This window comes from Dama dama, chromosome X (genome assembly GCF_033118175.1).
Source record: "Dama dama isolate Ldn47 chromosome X, ASM3311817v1, whole genome shotgun sequence".
NCBI lineage: Eukaryota > Metazoa > Chordata > Mammalia > Artiodactyla > Cervidae > Dama > Dama dama.
In genome coordinates, this window is record NC_083714.1 from 97,615,240 (window position 1) to 97,632,998 (window position 17,759).

The following is a 17,759-nucleotide window of genomic DNA, read 5'->3' on the forward strand; positions in this document are numbered from 1 at the left end:
AACCATGGATAGTACTGAAACATATATATACCATGAATTTTCCCATACATACATATGATAAAACTCCAGGAGATAGTCAGGAGCAGCGAGGCCTGGCATGCTACAGTCCATGGGTTCACAAAAAGTCAGACACAACTTAATGACTGAACAACAAAACCATATGCTAAAGCTGAATTTATAAATTAGGCACAGTAAAAGATAAACAAAAAAACTACTTATAAAATAGAACAATTGTAACAACTTTCATGGCAAGTAGAAGGAGAAATGGTGGAATCAGTGACAGATTTGGCTCTAAAATCACTGTGCATGGTGTCTACAGCCATGAAATTAGAAGATGATTGCTTCTTGACAGAAACACTATGACAAACCTAGACTGTGTTAAAAAGCAAAAACATCACTTTGCAAACAAAGGTCCATATAGTCAAGGCTATGATATTTCCCATAGTCACATAGGGTCATGAGAGCTGGACTGTGAAGAAGGCAGAGCACCAAAGAATTGATGCTTTCAAACTGTGGTGCTGGAGAAGACTCTTGAGAGTCCCTTGGACAGCAAGGAGATCAACCAGTCCATCCTAAAGGAAATCAGTCCTGAATAATCATTGGAAGGACTGTTGCTGAAGCTGAAGCTCCAGTACTTTGGTCACCAGATGTGAGCAGCTGACTTGTTGGAAAAGACCCTGATGCTGGGAAAGATTGAAGGCAGAAGGAGAATAGGATGTCAGAGAATGAGATGGCTGGATGACATTATTGATGCAATGGACATGAACTTGGACAAACTCTGGAAGATGGTGAAGGACAGAGAGGTCTGGCATGCTGCAGTTCATGGAGTCACAAAGAGTTGGCCACGACTGGATGACTGAACAACTACAACAACAATACAATAAAAGTTATGTGACTGATCTCACTCTCTTTTTCCTCTCTGAAAATATCTTGTTGTATAAATTTAATGCCATTTCCATATTAACTGCACATTTATACACTATCACCATAAATTTTGCAGTTCAATATATGACAGCAAAACTAGCATGAATTTCCTTTTTCTTCACAATTTCATGAATAGAAGAATTGCTCTTACTGTAGATCTTAGCAACTTCAGCATATGATTTTTTCTTTCCTTATAAAGTCAAGAACTTTTAACTTTTCACTTAAAGGAAGCACTTTATAACTTGTCTTTGGCATATCCAAATTGCTAGCATCACTATTCTTGTCCTTTGGGGCCATTATTAAATAAAATAAGGCTTATTTTGGGGCTCCAAAATCACTGCAGATGGTGGCTCCAGCCATGACATTGAAAGACGCTTGCTCCTTGGAAGAAAAGCTATGAAAAATGTAGACAGCATATTAAAAAGCAGAGATATTACTTAACCAACAAAGGTCCGTCTAGTCAAAGCTATGGTTTTTCCAGTAGTCATGTATGCGTTTGAGAGTTGGACCATAAAGAAAGCTGAGCTCAAGAGAACTGATGCTTTTGAACTATGGTGTTGGAGAAGACTCTTAAGAGTCTCTTGGACTGCAAGGAGATCCAACCAGTACATCTTAAAGGAAATCAGTCCTGAATATTCATTGGAAGGACTGATGCTGAAACTGAAACTCCAATACTTTGGCCACCTGATGCAAAGAACTGACTCATTGGAAAAGACCCTGATGCTGGGAAAGATTGAAGACGGAAGGAGAAGGGGACAACAGAGCATGAGATGGTTGGATGACACCACTGACTCAATGGACATAAGTTTGAGTAAACTCTGGGAGTTGGTGATGGACAGGGAGGCCTGGCATGCTGCAGTCCATGGGGTCACAAAGAGTCAGACATGACTGAGTGACTGAACTGAACTGAATTGAATGCAAGCACTGTGATTACCTCAACAGTGGATTGGATAATTGAAATGGTGACTAAATGACCAACAGACAGAATACACTGGACAAAGGGATGATTCATGTCCCAGGCATGAGAAAGCTGGATGGTGCATCAGACAAATGCAATATATATATATGCACAGACATATATATATATGAATATTACTCAACCATAAAAAATGAAATTCTGCCACTTGCAGCAATGAGGATGTATTTAGAGTAATTAGTGAAATTAGTCATGCAGAGAAAGACATACTTTATGTTATCACCTATTGTGGAATTTAAAATATAAAATAAATATATATAGCAAAACAGAAACAGATTCAAAGAGAAGACAAACTAGTGGTTACTAGTGGGGAGAGGGAAGGGCAGGGAGAGGGAAGGGTGGAGGGGTAAGACAAGGGTATGGAAATAAGAGATACAAACTACTATATATAAGATAGATAAGCAACAATATATATAGTATATTGTATAATACAATATATATTGTATAATATAATATAGTATATTGTATAATACAATGTATTATATTGCATAATATATATACTATAATATATAGTGTATTGTATGATATAATAATTTTATATATTGTATGTATATACAATATATAATATTGTATAATACAGCCATTATCTTGTAATAACTTTTAATGGAGTATAATCTATAAAAATACTGAATCGCTATGTTGTACACATGAAACTAATATAATATTACAAAGCAACTATGGTGGTTTAGTCACTAAGTTGTGTCCAACTCTTATGACCACATGGACTGCAGCCTACCAGACTCCTCTGTCCATGAGATTCTCCAAGCAAGAATTCTGGAGTGGGTTGCCATTTCTTTCTCCAGGGGATCTTCCCAACCCAGGGATTGAACCTAGGTCTCCTGCACTGTAGGCAGATTCTTTACTGACTTGAGTTACAAGGAAAGCCCTAAACCAACCATACTTGAATTTTAAAAAATTATCATGCTACTTAGAATTTAAAACTTAAAAATTTTAACTTTGTGAATTATTTGTTTCTGGAATTTTCTATTTAATATTTTCTGCATACAATTGACCACAGGTAACTGAAGCCATAGAAAGCAAATCTGCAGGAGGGGGGGTCCTAAGATGGTGGAGGAATAGGACGGGGAGACCACTTTCTCCCCCACAAATTCATCGAAAGAACATTTGAACGCTGTGCAAATTCCACAAAACAATTTCTGAATGCTGGCAGAGGCCATCAGGCACCCAGAAAGGCAGTCCATTGTCTTCGAAAGGAGGTAGGACAAAATATAAAAGATAAAAAGAGAGGCAAAAGATGTAGGGACGAAGATCCATCTGGGGAAGGGAGTCTTAAAAAAGAGAGAAGTTTCCAAACACCAGGAAACACTCTCACCAGCGGGTCTGTGGTGAGTCTTGGAATCTCAGAAGGCAACATAACCGGGAGGAAAAATAAATAAATAAATAATCAAACCCCACAGATTACATGCTTAATGGAAACTCCCAGTGGAGAAACAGCCCAGATGCTGGCATCCACCACTAGCAAGCGGAGGCTGGACAGGGAGGTGCGGGCTGCATTGCTTAAGGTAAGGACCAGGCCTGAATTCCCCGAGGGCAATCTGAGGGAATTAACGTGAGAGAGCAACCCAGACTGTAGGATAGCCAGAGAGGGAGAGAGAGAGAGGAAAAAAAAAAAAGGGGCAAGTGAGAGAGAACTATCCAGCGAAAAGCCCTAACCTAAGACACTGCCAAGCCCGCTCACAGAACAAAAGACTGAGCAGAGCTAGCCGGCAGGGCAGCAGACTGCCCCACCCCCTGCCAGACACAGGCAGGCGGGGGCAGCAAGAGCCAGAAGGGGGCAATCAGGGCCCCAGAGAGGCATCCTCTACCAAACTGCAAGCAGGCTTCATTGCTAACCAAGACTTCTTGGGATTCTGGATGGTTGACATCCTCCAGGAGGGTCGCAGCCAGAGATCAGCTCCCCAGCAGAGACACACAGCACACCTGAGAAGGCATGCCCATTGTACACCCAGAAAACCGAGAGGCTGGGACGGGGGAGGCAATAAGACTCACTCCCAACCTGGGGGTGACTGCGCTCACCAAGCACCAGGTCACCTGAGCTGCTCAGACCTGGGAAGGGCACAAAACACAGGCCCAACTGACTCTGCACCTTTGTGGAGTACCTGAGGACCTGAACCTGAGCGACTTAGACCTGGGAAGTGCACGCAACCCAGGGCCCACCTCAGACAGTTCCCAGCAGAGCAACCTAGAGCCTGAGAAGTGTAGATCATGAAAGCACACATGCCGTGAGCGGGGCAAACCCAGTGCAGCTGAGACACTGCGGGCACTCCCCACACATGCCAGTGATACTGGTTTGCAGTGTTCCTCCCTCCCCACAGCACGACTGAACAAGTGAGCCTAAATAAGTGACCACCATCGCCCCCTTGTGTCAGGGTGGAAATTAGACACTGAAGAGACCAGCAAACAGAAGAAGCTAAAATAAACAAAGGGAACCACTTTGGAACTGACAGGTGCAATAGATTAAAACCTTGTAGTTAGCACCAACTACGTAGGAAGGGGACTATAGATCTTGAGAAGTATAAGTTGGATCAAGGAACTATGTGAAAATGAACTGACCCCACACTATCCACAACAGCTCCAGAAAAATTCTTAGATATATTCTTACTATTATCATTTTTTAAAATTAAAAATATTATTTTATTTTTAAGTCCTCTATTACTGCTTTAATTTTCATTTTTATAACCTACTGTTACCTTGCAAAAAAATATCCTATTTTAAAGCAAACTTCATATATATAATTTATAATTCTTGTGACTTTGTTTTGTTTTTTTAATAGTGTATTTTTGAGAATCTAATGTCTACTCTAGCTTTTTAATCTTTGCTTTTTGGTATTTGTTATCAATTTTGTACCTTTAAAAACCCACTCTTCAGTATCCATTTTTACTTGGGAGTGAGATTACTGGCTTGATTACTCTTTCCCCCTTTTGACTCTCCTTTTTCTCCACCAGGTCACCTCTATCTCCTCCCTCCACCTTCTCTTCTCTACCCAACTCTGTGAATCTCTTTGTGTGTTCCGGGCTGTGGAGAACACTGAGGGAACTGATTACTGGCTGGAACTGTCTCTTTCCTTTTGATTCCCCCTTTTCTCCTCCTGGCCACCTCTGTCTCCTCCCTCCCTCTTCTCTTCTCTGTGTAACTCTTTGAACAATTCTGAGGGGTCTAGACTGTGGAGAGCACATTGGGAAGTGATTACTGGCTAGCTTGCTCTCTCCCCTTTTGATTCCCCCTCTTTTCCTCCTGGTCACCTCTATCTCCTTCCTCCCTCTTCGCTTCTCCACGTAACTCTGTGAACCTCTCGAGGTGTCCCTCACTGTGGAGAAACTTTCATCATTAACCTAGATGTTTTATCATCAGTGCTGTATAGATGGAGAAGTCTTGAGGCTAATGTAAGAATAAGACTGAAAGTCAGAGGCAGGAGGCTTAAGTTCAAAATCTGAGAACACCAGAGAACTCCTGACTCCAGGGAACATTAATTGATAAGAGCTCATCAAAAGCCTCCATACCTACACTGAAACCAAGCACCACCCAAGAGCCAACAAGTTTCAGAGCAAGACATACCATGCAAATTCTCCAGCAACACAGGAACATAGCCCTGAGATTCAATATACAGGCTGCCCAAAGTCACACCAAACCCACTGACATCTCAAAACTCACTACTGGACACTTCATTGCACTGCAGAGAGAAGAAATCCAGCTTCACCCACCAGAACACCGACACAAGCTTCCCTAACCAGGAAACCTTGACAAGCCATCCATCCAACCCCACCCACAGAGAGGAACCTCCACAATAAAGAGGAGCCACACACTGCCAGAATATGGAAAGGCCACCCCAAACACAGCAATATAAACAAGATGAAGAGGCAGAGAAATACTCAACAGGTAAAGGAACAGAATAAATGCCCACCAAACCAAATAAAAGAGGAAGAGATAGGGAATTTATGTGATAAAGAATTCTGAATAATGATAGTGAAAATGATCCAAAATCTTGAAAACAAAATGGAGTTACAGATAAATAGCCTGGAGACAAGGATTGAGAAGATGCAAGAAATCTTTAACAAGGACCTAGAAGAAATAAAAAAAGAGACAATATATAAAGAATAATGCAATAAATGAGATCACAAACACTCTGGAGGGAACCAACAGTAGAATAACGGAGGCAGAAGATAGGATAAGTGAGGTAGAAGATAAAATGGTAGAAATAAAAGAAGCAGAGAAGGCAAAAGAAAAAAGAATTTTAAAAAATGAGGACAACTTCAGAGACATCTGGGACAATGTTAAATGCCCCAACATTCGAATCATAGGAGTCCCAGAAGGAGAAGACAAAAAGAAAGACTATGAGAAAATACTTGAGGAGATAATAGTTGAAAACGTCCCTAAAATGGGGAAGGAAATAGTCACCCAAGTCCAAGAAACCCAGAGAGTCCCAAACAGGATAAACCCAAGATGAAACACCCCAAGACACACATTAATCAAATTAACAAAGATAAAACACAAAGAACAAATATTAAAAGAAACCAGGGAAAAACAACAAATAACACACTTCAGGCCAGAAGGGAATGGCAGGACATACTTAAAGTGATGAAAGAGGAAAACCTACAACCCAGATTACTGTACCCAGCAAGGATCTCATTCAAATATGAAGGAGAAATCAAAAGCTTTACAGACAAGCAAAAGCTGAGAGAATTCAGCACCACCAAACCAGCTCTCCAACAAATGCAAAAGGATCTTCTCTAGACAGGAAACACAGAAAGGGTGTATAAGCTCAAACCCCCAAAAACAAATGGCAACAGGATCATACTAATCAATAATTGCCTTAAATGTAAATGGATTGAATGGCCCAACCAAAAGACAAAGACTGGCTGAATGGATACAAAAACAAGACTCCTATATATGTTTACTACAAGAGACCCACCTCAAAACACGGGACACATATAGACTGAAAGTGAAGGGCTGGAAAAAGATATTCCATGCAAATAGAGACCAAAAGAAAGCAGGAGTAACAACACTCATATCAGATAAAATAGACTTTAAAATAAAGTCTGTGAAAAGAGACAAAGAAAGACACTACATAATGATCAAAGGATCAATCCAAGAAGAAGATATAACAATTATAAATATATATGCACCCAACATAGGAGCACCACAATATGTAAAGCAAAAGCTAACAAGTACGAAATGGGAAATTAACAATAACACAATAATAGTGGGAGATTTTAATACCCCACTCAAACCTATGGATAGATCAACTAAACAGAAAATTAACAAGGAAACACAAACTTTAAATAATGCAATAGACCAGTTATACCTAATTGATATCTATAGGACATTTCACCCCAAAACAATGAATTCATCTTTTTCTCAAGTGCACATGGAAACTTCTCCAGGATAGATCACGCCCTGGGCCATAAATCTAGCCTTGGTAAGTTTTTAAAAAAATGAAATCATTCCAAGCAACTTTTCTGACCACAAAGCAGTTAGATTAGATGTCAATTACAAGAGAAAAAGTATTAAAAATTCCAACATATGGAGGCTATACAACACTCTCCTGAAAAACCAACAAATAACAGAAGAAATTGAAAAAGAAATCAAAATATGCATAGAAACGAATGAAAATGAAAACACAAAAACCCAAAACCTTTGGGACACTGTAAAAGCAGTGCTAAGAGGAAGGTTCATAGCAACACAGGCTTACCTCAAGAAACAAGTTCAGTTCAGTTCAGTTCAGTTCAGTCGCTCAGTTGTGTTCAACTCTTTGCGACCCCATGAACCATAGCAAGCCAAGCCTTCCTGTCCATCACCAACTCCCAGAGTCCACCGAAACCCATGTCCATTTAGTCGGTGATGCCATCCAACCATCTCATCCTCTGTCGTCCCCTTCTCCTCCCGCCCTCAATCTTTCCCAGCATCAGGGTCTTTCCCAATGAGTCAGCTCTTCACATGAGGTGGCCAAAGTATTAGAGTTTCAGCTTCAACATCAGTCCTTCCAATGAATACCCAGGACTGATCTCCTTTAGGATGGACTGGTTGGATCTCCTTGCAGTCCAAGGGACTCTCAAGAGTCTTCTCCAACACCACAGTTCAAAAGCATCAATTCTTCTGTGCTCAGCTTTCTTTATAGTCCAACTCTCACATCCATACATGACCACTGAAAAAACCATAGCCTTGGCTAGACGGACCTTTGTTGACAAAGTAATGTCTCTGCTTTTTAATATGCTGTCTAGGATGGTTATAACTTTTCTTCCAAGGAGTAAGCGTCTTTTAATTTCATGGCTGCAATCACTATCTGCAAGAAACAAGAAAAAAGTCAAATAAATAACCTAACTCTGCACATAAAGCAACTAGAAAAGGAAAAAATAAAGAACCCCAGGTTTAGTAGAAGGAAAGATATCTTAAAAATTAGGGCAGAAATAAATACAAAAGAAACAAAAGAGACCATAGCAAAAATCAACAAAGCTAAAAGCTGGTTCTTTGAGAAGATAAATAAAATTGACAAACCATTAGACAGACTCACCAAAAAACAAAGGGAGAAGAATCAAATCAACAAAATTAAAAATGAAAATGGAGAAAAAAAAAAAAAGAAAATGGAGAAATCACAACAGACAACACAAAAATACAAGGGATCATAAGAGACTACTATCAGCAACAATATGTCAATAAAATGGACAACTTGGAAGAAATGGACAGATTCTCAGAAAAGTACAACTTTCCAAAACTGAACCAGGAAGAAATAGAAAATCTTAACAGACCCATGACAAGCATGGAAATTGTAACTGTAATCAGAAATCTTCCAGCAAACAGAAGCCCAGGACCAGACGGCTTCACAGTTGAATGCTACCAAATATTTAGAGAAGAGCTAACGCCTATCCTACTCAAACTCTTCCAGGAAATTGCAGAGGAAGGAAAACTTCCAAACTCATTCTATGAGACCACCAGCACCCTAATACCAAAACCTGACAGATGCCACAAAAAAAGAAAACTACAGGCCAATATCACTGATGAACATAGATGCAAAAATCCTTAACAAAATTCTAGCAAACAGAATCCAACAACATATTTAAAAGATCATGACCAAGTGGGCTTTATCCCAGGGATGCAAGGATTCTTCAATATCTGCAAATCAATCAATGTGTTACATCACATTAACAAATTGAAAGATAAAAACCATATGATTATCTCAATAGATACAGAGAAAGCCCTTGACAATATTCAACATCCATTTATGAAAAAAAACCCTCCAGAAAGCAGGAATAGAAGGAACATACCTCAACATAATAAAAGCTATATATGACAAACCCACAGCAAACATTATCCTCAATGGTGAAAAATCAAAAACATTTTCCCTAAAGTTACGAACAAGACAAGGGTGCCCACTCTCACCACTACTATTTAACATAGTTTTGGAAGTTTTGGCCACAGCAATCAGAGCAGAAAAAGAAATAAAAAGAATCCAGATTGGAAAAGAAGAAGTCAAACTCTCCCTGTTTGCAGATAACATGATCCTCTACATAGAAAACCCTAAAAACTCCACCAGAAAATTACTAGAGCTAATCAATGAATATAGTTAAGTTGTAGGATATAAAATTAACACACAGGAATCCCTTGTATTCCTATACACTAACAATGAGAAAACAGAAAGAGAAATTAAGGAAACAATTCCATTCACCATTGCAACGAAAAGAATAAAATACTTAGGAATATATCTACCTAAAGAAACAAAAGACCTATACATAGAAAACTATAAAACACTGATGGAAGAAATCAAAGAGGACACAAATAAATGGGAAAATATACCGTGTTCATGGATCGGAAGAATCAGTACAGTGAAAATGAGTATACTACCCAAAATAATCTATAGATTCAATGCAATCCCTATCAAGGTACCAACGGCATTTTTCAGAGAACTAAAACAAATAATTTCACAATTTGTATGGGGGAAAAAAAAAAACTCGAATAGCCAAAGCAATCTTGAGAAAGAAGAATGGAACTGGTGGAATCAACCTGCCTGACTTCAGACTATACTACAAACCTACAGTCATCAAGACAGGATGGTACTGGCACAAAGACAGAAATATAGATCAATGGAAAAAAATAGAAAGCCCAGAGATAAATCCACATACCTATGGACACTTTATTTTTGACAAAGGAGGCGAGAATATGCAATGGATAAAAGACAATGTATTTAACAAGTGGTGCTGGGAAAACTGGTCAGCCACTCATAAAACAATGAAACAAACACTTTCTAACACCATACACAAAGATAAACTCAAAATGGGTTAAAGATCTAAATGTAAGACCAGAAACTATAAAACTCCTAGAGGAAAATATAGGCAAAACACTCTCCAACATAAATCACAGCAGGATCCTCTATGACCCACCTCCCAGAGTAATGGAAATAAAAGCAAAAATAAACAAATGGGACCTAATGAATCTTAAAAGCTTTTGCACAACAAAGGAAACTATAAGCAAGGTGAAAAGACAGCCTTCAGAATGGGAGAAACTAATAGCAAATGAAGCAATGAACAAAGAATTAATCTCAAAAATATACAAGCAACTCCTGAAGCTCAATTCCAAAAAAATAAACGACCCAATCAACAAATGGGCCAAAGAACTAAACAGACATTTCTCCAAAGAAGACATACAGATGGCTAAAAAACACATGAAAAGATGCTCAACATCACTCATTATCAGAGAAATGAAATCAAAATCACAGTGAGATACCATTACATTCCAGTCAGGATGGCTGCTATCCAAAAGTCTACAAGCAATAAATGCTGGAGAGGGTGTGGAGAAAAGGGAACCCTCTTACACTGTTGGTGGGAATGCAAACTAGTACAGCCACTATGGAGAACAGTGTGGAGATTCCTTAAAAAACTGAAAATAGAACTGCCATATGACCCAGCAATCCCACTGCTAGGCATACACACCAAGGAAACCTGAATTGAAAGAGACAGGTGTACCCCAATGTTCATTGCAGCACTATTTATAATAGCCAGGACATGAAGCAACCTAGATGTCCATCAGGAGACGAATGGATAAGAAAGCTGTGGTATATATACAGAATGGAATATTACTCAGCCATTAAAAAAGAGTACATTTGAATCAGTTCTAATGAGGTAGATGAAACTGGAGCCTATTATACAGATTGAAGTAAGCCAGAAAGAAAAACACCAATACAGTGTACTAACACATAGATATGTAATTTAGAAAGATGGTAATGATAATCTTATATGCAAGACAGCAAAAGAGACACAGATGTATAGAACAGTCTTTTGGACTCTGTGGCAGAGGGCGAGGGTGGAATGATTTGGGAGAACGGCATTGAAACATGTATATTATCATATGTGAAATGGATTGCCAGTCCAGGTTTGAGGCATGAGACAGGGTGCTTGGGGCTGGTGCATTGGGATGACCCAGAGGGATAGGATGGGGTGGGAGATGGGAGAGGGGTTCAGGATGGGGAACACATGTACACGTGTGGCAGATCAATGTCAATGTATGGCAAAACCACTACAATATTGTAAAATAATTAGCCTCCAATTAAAGCAATAAATTTATATTTAAAAAATAAATAAATATCAAGGAAAAAAAAGAAAACAAATCTGCAGATAAGTGGGACTACTACTTATGCAAATCAGATTATTCTGTTGTACATCTTAAACTTATACTGTGGTATATGTCATTTATATCTCAATAATACTGAAACAAATGTAAACCCCCTCTGCCAATGAGCATTGTAACCAAATTTCTTTCCTCTTTAAATAGATTAAAATTTTTTCTCATATTTGACTTTTTTGTCAATTTTATTCCTTAGCACCAACTGATCTCTATATCTAAGCAATTTTATTTCTTTCTGTTCTATTCCTTTCTCTCCAGTCCCATCATTATTGTATTTTTCTTTACCTTCAGTAGCTTCAGTTCAGTTCAATTCAGTCGTTCAGTCGTGTCTGACTCTTTGCGACCCCCATGAATCGCAGCTTAGGCTTGACCTTTTGGAGTAGTCTTCCAACTGCTCTATCTCCATCCTTCTCTGCCCTGTTACCAGTTCCGACTACCCCATGAAGATTACTCAAACAAAAATGTAGTTACATTTACCAGATGACATGCACAAGAATGTTTATAGCAGTACATTTGTGATAGCTCTAAACTCTGTACAAAGTACCAATAATAGAATGAATACATATATATTCTTCTATAGGCATACAATGGACTGCTTATGACAATGAATAATCTAAACATGCAAACAATAAACAGATGGACAGCGAAAAAAGTTGATCAGAAGCTACATAAAAAGGCATAAAAGAGTATGCTATATAATTCCATTTATATAAAGTTCAGTAATAGGCAAAATTAATATATAACGATCAAAGTAAGATAGTGGTTTTCATTGGTCAGTAATAGTGACTGGAAAGGGAACAGGAGGTCTTTGAGAGCTGGGGAATGGGAGAAAGAGAATGTTCTGCTTCTTTATGAGTTTCAGTTGCATGGGTAGTTTCAGTATGTGATTATTTATTACCTTATTACCCATGTGCTTTTCTGTATGCACATTATAATTTAATAAAAATGTTTAGAAAATAATAAAATTATGAAGTCAATAAATCTTTAAATGAATCTTATTCACTCTTTTTCTAAACTTGGTACAATAGAATGAGCACAGGCTTTTGGCATCTGACAGGCCTAAATTAGAATATGAACTCTTCCAGATAATTGTATACAACCTTGGACATATCAGTTCATCAATCCTCAGTTTTCTCATCTGTAAATTGGGAGTAATAATATCTTCCTTGACTAACATTACATTGCCTGGATGTACCACAGTTCATTCATTAATTCACCTACTGAAAGACATCTAGGTTGCTTCCAGGTTTTTGGAGGTTATGAATAAAACTGCTATAAACATCCAGATGCAGGTTTTGGTGGGACATAGAATTTCAACTCCTTTGAATAAATAGCAAGAGGTAAAATTGATATATTAAGAGTATATTGAGGTTTGTGAGAAATCACCAAGCTGTCTTCCAAACTGGCTATACTATTTTGCTTTCCCACCAGCAATGAATGAGAATTCCTGATGCTCCACATCTTCTCCAGCATTTGGCATTGTCAGTGTTCTGGATTTTGGACATTGCAATAGGTGTATAGTGGTTTCTCCTTGTTTCAATTTGTATTTTTCTGGTAGAATATGATATGAAGTATATTTTTATACGCTTATTTGCCATCTGTTTATATTCTTTGAAGAGGTATCTGTTAAGATCTTCATCCCGTGTTTTAATCAAGTTGTTTGTTTTCTTAATGGTGAGTTTTATGAGTTCTTTGTACGTTTTAGATATTTCTCAGGTGCTTTTAATTCTCAAGATAGTTCACACGGAAACTCTAGAAATTCACTGAAATGATCATTTAAGTCTTCCTCCCATTTCCTTGCTCCAGCAGTTTCTGCTCCTTGTAAGCTGTGTTCCTCTGTAGGTCTCTATCTCTCCAAATTTGAGGATAGCAGTTTGTTCTATTACCTCAACTCTGATAAATCTAAGACAAGTAGTTGATTTTAAGTTTGTTTAACTCTTACTGTGAAGGTTGGAGTGACCATTTGTAAGTTATTTGCATGTTGGAACTGAAACCAGAAGTTCTCTGTTCAAGCATTTTTATAATACACACTTTGTTGTTTGCTGTTGTTTAGTCACTAAGTCATGTCCAACTCTTTGTGACCCCATGGACTGTAGCCTGCCAGGCTCCTCTGTCCATGGGAATCCCCAGGCAAGAATACTGGAGTGTGCTGCCATTTCCTTCTCCAGGGGGGTCTTCCTGACCCAGGGATAAAACCCAGGTCTCCTGCACTGCAGGTGGATTCTTTTACCAGTGAGCCACCGGGGAAGCCATAATTCCAATGTTTGTGCCATCTTGTTTGCTTCTTTTCCTATGTGAGTTGAGATTTTCATCATTCTTTGTATGTTAGTAATTTGGGATTACAATTTGGACATTTTAACTACTCTGTTGTGGGACTTTAGAATTTGTTTAAATCCTATAGAAAAGATTGATATTTTGTTTCAGCAGACACTTGACCTTGTTTAGTTCAAGCCACAATTTCCAACCTACTTTCTGTAGGCTGTGGTTCCAATGTCAGTTTAGTTTTCAAAGTTTTTGCAGTGCTATCCGGATCTGTCCTGTATGTGCACCACCCAGTGGTCAGTCTAGAACTTGGACTGCACTCTGTTCATTATCTCAGTTCTCAAAATCTGTGTGATGCTAATGGAGATAAAACCCATGCATGATCAAGTCAGGATTTTTGTCCAAGAATTCAAAACACTTTTTATGGGATCATTTTCACATATTCCTTATCTGCTATCTCCCTAGTGTTTTCTGGTTTCCTGGGTCTCCCCTTTTCTGTCCTCCATCACCAAACTGCCCACTTCTGTGATTGTGCTGCACCTGGAGTCAAATCAACAGGAGAATTGAGGGCATGTAGAATAATCAATGGAATTTGGCCTGGCTTTCTTAGCATCACAGCTCCACTGAACAGAGCAGAAACTTTCTTTTTTTCATAGAGTTGGATCCTTTGGTTTCCTGTTGCCATTCACATCCACTGCTACTTTATCTGCTACTGAGGAGTCACTTGTAGGCTGGGGCATGAGAAAATGGAGAAAAAGGGAAAAAAAAAAAAAGAACCAAGGGATTTCTTCTTCTTTCTGAGTTCTAAGAGTTCCTATTTTCTTTTGCTGATCCAAGAGTATAATATTTTTTCCTATAATCTTTCTCTGTCTGTACTATGGTGCTCACTTTTAGGTTTTGAGTTGAACTGACTTTACGTCAGAATATTCCAGAAGAGGAAAAATAGTAAATTTGCAATTAGTTCAGTGTTACTTTGATTTCTGGCAGTCTTCCCCTGCTGATATTTACTTTCACAGTTCTCAAATAACTGCATATAAATTCTTTCCAGGTTTTATAGTTATACTCACCTGGAGAGAAAGGCTGGGCATATATTTCCTCAATCTACCTGGAATCAGAACTCCTTCAGGAAAAATTTTGAAGCATAAATCAGATTATGTCACTCCCCTATTCTCAATCCATCACACTTACAATAAACTTGAAACACATACTTCCATCTAGTTTCCAAGAAAGCAATGTAGAAACAAACAGAAACTTCATTTTATTTATATCAGTATCAACCCCTGTCAATGAAGAGATTATTAACAAATACGAATTCTTGCTGTTATACAATACACCCTCTGATTTCAAGAAGGGGGAAGAGAGAAACAAATAATAGTAAAACCAAATGAAAATCACAGAAATGAGACAAGAACTTCCCTAAGGAGAAACAGCTATCTGCTGAATATGTGGGCTCAGATGTAAATCTATGAAATTTCACAAGAAAAAAGCCTTGTGACTTAAAGTGGTCTTATAAAGCCTCATGGAGGAGATAACACTTACAAAAACCTCATTCATTCAACAAATATTTATTGAGAAATTTTTGTGTGCTAGCACTCACTCTGACATTTCTTTTTTATATCACCCCCCTTTGGCTTTTGGATGTCTTGACTTATTTAATCATAACCTTTTAAACACTCAAAGGCTGTTTATGAAATAAAACAGTAGAATTAATGTTTGAAAACATAGGCTAAATATTATATAAGGCATGCCAAGTATTAAGCACAGTGTTTGGCATGAGATAAACTTTTAATACATAATAGCTGCTGTTATAAACAAATATAAATAGTATTAAAATAGTATAAATAAATATACATTAAATATATCCCAGACAATGTCTTTAAGTTTGGCTATTATTCAAATACATGGAAAAATGAGATGGTATATTGTATATGTTGCAGTGAAAGGGAGACTGTAGAGGAAACATGAAAGAGGGCATGGGTGCAGAAAAATTGAATTCATAGCAAGAGACTGGTGAAATATGCCACTCTGTTTTAAATGAAAACTTTGCAAAAGTTAATAATGGGGTCAGAAGTTCAAGGGCCTTGGGTATTGGGCCTGGGATTCTTAACTCTATCCCATGGTGAGTAAAATGACAATGAAGAAACTCCTTGACTTCAAAAAAAAAGAACAAGTGCAACAAACATCAATACAAAAGAGTTACAAGTATAGTAGATATTAATCTAACCATATCAATAATCATTTTAAATGTGAATCATTTACCTACACAAAAGGACACCATCAATAAAGTGAAAAGACAATCCATGAAATGGGAGAAAGCATTTGCAATCTTTATGCCTGAGAAAGGACTTGTGTGGAAATTATAAAATGAATTCTTAGAACTCAACACTAAGAAGACAAATAACCTGATTTTAAAATGGGCAAAATTTTTTGAATAGGCATTTCTCTAAAGAAGATATACATAATGGCCAATAAGTATATAAAAAGATGTTCAACATGATTAGTTATTAGGTAAATGCAAATCAAAATCACAATGAGATAACGCTCCACACTCACCAGTCACCTATAATCAAAAAAACAAAAAATAAGCATTGGTGAAGATATGAAGATATTGGAAATCTCATATATTACTAGTGGAGATGTAAAATGGTTCAAATACTTTGAAAAACTCTTGATAGTTTCTCAAAATCTTAAACATAGAGTTACCATATGATCTAGCAAACTTTCTCCTAGATATCAATATTTATCTAAGAGAATTGAAAAAATTCTACACAAAAACTTTTACATGAATGTTCATAGCAGCATTATTCATAATAGTCAAAAAGTAGAAACAAACAAAACTTCAGTCAACTGGTGAATGAAAAAAAAAAGGCATACTTCTATGACAGAATATTTGGCAACAAAAGGGAATGAACTAGTAGTATGTGGTACAATGTAGATGAACCTTAAAAACATTATGTTATGTGAAAGAAGCTAGTCGCAAAAGTCCATATATTTAGGGCTGGAGGGAGGAAGGACTGGCAAATGGGGAATAACTGTTAATGTGTAATAGGGATTATTTTGTACACATAAAACTTAAAAAAATTAAGATCTATGGGAAGTTGCAAAGATAGTAGAAAGATATTCCATATACTCCTCACCCAGTTTTCTCTGATGTTTATAACTTACGTAACTATAGTACAATATTAAAAGCAAGAAGTTAACATTGCTAAAAAGTGTGTCTGTACACTTAACCTTTAAACAACATGGAGGTTAGGAGAGCTAACCTTCCATGAAGTAAAAAATCCATAAATAAATAACTTATAGCTGGCCCTCAGTATATGCAGTTACATTAAATCCATGGTTCCTTCATACCCATGGTTCTACATCCTTGGATCCAACCAAGCACAGATCATATAGTACTGTAGTATTTACTATTGAAAAAAATCCACATGTATGTGGACCTTCACAGTTCAAACTCATGTTGTTCAGTGATCAACTGTAATTCTGTGTCATTTTATCACATGTGTAGATCCGTGTAAACACCATTACAATCAAGAATACAAAACTATTCCATCACTACAACTATCTCCCTCATGTCACCGCTTTATGATTATATCCACCAACTCTATTCCCCAAATCCTTATTCTTTGGTAGTCTATTTTCCATCTCTATAGTTTTGTCATTTCAAGATTGTTGCATAAATAGAATAATGCAGTATGTCATCTTTTGAAGCTATCCTTTTTTTACTTAGTGAAATGCCCATGAGATCCATCCAAGTGGTGGCATACATCAATAGTTCATAACTTTTTATTACCACATAGTATTCCATACTATTGATGTACCACATTTTGTTTAACCATTCACCAATTTGGGCATTTATTTACCTTTTTGCACTTATTACAAATAAATCTAGTATGAGCAATTGTATACAGGCTATTGTGTGTATATAAATTTTTATTTCTCTGGGATAAATATCCAAGAATGA

The 17,759-nt window shown here is 37.5% G+C and overlaps 1 pseudogene; it reads left to right on the plus strand.

Moving 5' to 3' along the window:
* Window positions 1–3,330: 3,330 nt before the first annotated feature.
* Window positions 3,331–17,759, plus strand: part of LOC133052770 (tyrosine-protein phosphatase non-receptor type 2-like) — a 61,258-nt pseudogene continuing 46,829 nt past the window's right edge.